The following is a 3,343-nucleotide window of genomic DNA, read 5'->3' on the forward strand; positions in this document are numbered from 1 at the left end:
TGCATTGGCCGGGAATCGAACCCGGGCCTCCCGCGTGGCAGGCGAGAATTCTACCACTGAACCACCAATGCATAAATTGGGCCAAAAAACCGAAATTTTTAAAGAAACTTAACCTGTTAATTAACCAGACTTAACTTAATTCTCAACTATACACGAGAATAAAAGCGTTCCAAATAATGGCGTCTCTTGAGTAACTATGCTGCCATCTAGTGGTCAAATAGAGGTATCTACACGCATAAATTAACACGCACTTCACGTGGTAATTAACGATATAAAGCTTGGACAGAAATTGTCACACACTTAACAGCTTGAATACGACCACAATAATGTCGTCTGACACTAAATAAAGGGTATAATCCTCAGAACAACCATCGCAATGCAACCACCCAATTAACAAACAGAAACCCAACTACCAAACATAACAACATAAAGCAATAGCCACAAACCAAACTATAAATATGACACAGTCAGGAAAATGACTTAAAATTTGTCTGAGATAAACAATACCGTCCGAACTTCATCTGGGCTGTTTCTTCAGGCGATGAAGACAACTGGCTCCGCTCTGACGCGCTCCCAATTAACGCTGACCAGTGTGGTGTGCTCAGCGCCCCTCACTGCGCATGCGCTCAGGCTGTGACCCTTGGTTCCCTTGCTGTGACCCTGGTATTGATGGATTATTACCTCCATTTCCCCTGCGCAAACTGACTGTTTATCAACCCTCTTTCCCAATAAAACACAAATTTCTGGCATAAAGAATAATAACTAACGCTGTATGCTTGTGCAGATTGTGGATTGAGAACAAAATTCCCATCTTTTCCTTTATTTAATAAGACGTCTACTGTAGCTTTAGGAAGGCTTAAGTACTGCGGAAAACATGTACTACAGGTCAGAAAGCTCCCGTTTGGCTTTGATAATATTTTGAGAGTTCCGTCCGAGTGTGCCTTTTTTTTAAGACCCTAACAGGTAATGTTGTGTTCATCCAACAGTTATTGTACACATCAGTGGATTAGGAGAGATTAGGAGAATCAACAGATCATAGTACACTGACGCTGGGGGTGGGTGGGGCTATGGGGTGTCATGCCCCTCTATGGACACAAGGGGGCGCTGAAGTCCACGACATATGTCAACCTTGGGCATTTCGTTACAGGCCCCGATTTACACACTGCAAGTTCTGGGTCTGCGCAAGTATTTATGGACCGGAACAGTAAGACAACGACTGCATGTCATACGCACGACTTCTGTTTTAAGTCGGGCAGTACTTTTGTAAAACGACCCTTCTTGCTAATGTGAACATTGCTCGTTGAGCAGAGCTTGAAGTAGTCAAGTTTCGGTTCAGCGAAATCTTGTTCCGAATAATCTTCAAAATCATGGTCTCAAAAAGCAGCAGTACCTTTGTCATACTGTATATCCTTTTGTTTTTATTACATTTGAATCAGTTCTCACGGAGGATTTATTATTACTAGTGCATTTAACGTGACGGTTACGTCATTTTGCGTAAGTGACTTTAACCCAACTAATATTAGTAGCTTTCCAAATATGAGACATAATTCTAATGCACTGTGGGGATTCTCCATCCAGTCCTGTCATGGGATTATTAAAATCATTTTTTTCAGGTTGTTGATTACATGTGCAGGTGTAAGAAAGTGATCTGTACACAGGCGAGATCACCATGTATCCCGTAGACCAGGGGTCGGCAACGCAAACTGTTGAAAGAGCCGTATTGGACCAAGAAAACAATAACAAATCCGTCTGGAGCCGCAAAAACTGAAATGCCTTATAATGAAAGCAACACATGCTGTAAGTGTCTATATTGGCTTTATTAGCCTACTATCAAAATGATAATTAGGCTACAAATACATAACGAGCATCCTGGAGCGAATGACGCACCACGTGACCACTCTGCTGTACGGTGGTGCTTTAAGTTTAACTTCCATTATAATGAGATGTGGAAATTAAATATGTATTATACAAATTTTTACAGCATTGGAAAACTTTAAGAATGTTTGTCATGTTTTTCCTCCTACAGAAATTATATTAAAACAAAAAAATATATTCACACATCTTTTCCCTATATTTGCTAAAGCTCCAGAGAGCCACTAGGGCGGCGCTAAAGAGCCGCATGCGGCTCTCGAGCCGCGGGTTGCCGACCCCTGCCGTAGACCTTCCAGTTGTGGGCGACACAGATCTCACATTGGCATCTGAACAGTACCTCTCTCCTCTGGAGCAAATACCTCATAAAAATAAAGAATTCCAATCTTCCACGACCAATAAGGTAACACCTATTACTGCTTTTTATGACCAGTTTGCATCCTCAGTCACAAGAATGTTCCTCTTGATTGTGGGGTTAAAAAAACCAACTAGTCTGTCCTTTTTTTCCTCAGACAACCATAACAGTAAACAATGTAACGCGCTTGCAGCTGTTTGAAGATGGTGGAGCTGACTGCACACTGTTGGCGCTTCACCCCTCCGGTGACCCAACACAAGGTCCGGAACCAGACTTGTGATCCCCCATCAGACGTGAAAGACAAGCAGTAAAGTGTCGTGTTTTACAACTCAGTCTTGGCTGTATGCCTGCATGACGAGTGGTGGCCAGTGGATGATGTATTACGAACCACAGTCGAATCCAGACGTGGTTTGTTATCGGTAACAGAGCGTCTTTACGTCAGTGATTAACAAATTATGCTTCTTATTGTTTAGTAAATTAACTGGCCTGAAATGTGGAGGGGTAAAAGTACAATAGAGGAGCCTGGAGTTAAAGTACACTGCAACGGAAGATAGAAACTGGATCAACTGGAGCCTCAAAACTATGTGAAAGGCAACAGGAACATGTGAATGTAGTCTTTTTTGGTAAATATAGGACTTGTGGGAACAGTTGGTCCTCCTAAATCAGTGTTTTTTCCTCTCCAGGTCCAGTCGATTGTGGAGAGGGTGATAGTGTTCCTGCTCAGTCGGGATGTGGACAGATCTTTGGATGAGACCGTGGCTGTTTCCGAAACCACACACTCGTTCCCTATTCACTACTCACTACATGGGGGACATGGATTGAGTGAACTACGTAGCGCACTCAATTCAAAATTACCTTTCGGACACTACGGACACTACGGCGCACGTAAAATGACGTAATGTTGTCGCATAATAATAACGAACCGTTCCCCGTTCCCCGGGAAAAGTGGCCAGGTCCATTTAATTATTTTAACCATCCGAAACATACCCAAACACATTCAGCGCTCGTTTCTTTGAAAGTGCAATATTTTACCCTATTATTATCTTTATATAATAATAATAGATTAAAATATGAATGTCAATAACAATAACATAACACTTCCTTATTATCTCAAATAAT

General features: G+C 42.0%; 1 non-coding gene across 1 annotated transcript; it reads right to left on the reverse strand.

Annotated features, from left to right (window-relative positions):
* On the reverse strand, positions 1 to 71 carry trnag-gcc (transfer RNA glycine (anticodon GCC)). The gene has a single exon. It is a non-coding gene; the product is annotated as a tRNA-Gly (tRNA).
* Positions 72 to 3,343: the final 3,272 nt, after the last annotated feature.

This window comes from Takifugu flavidus, chromosome 10 (genome assembly GCF_003711565.1).
Source record: "Takifugu flavidus isolate HTHZ2018 chromosome 10, ASM371156v2, whole genome shotgun sequence".
NCBI classification, from domain to species: Eukaryota; Metazoa; Chordata; class Actinopteri; order Tetraodontiformes; family Tetraodontidae; genus Takifugu; species Takifugu flavidus.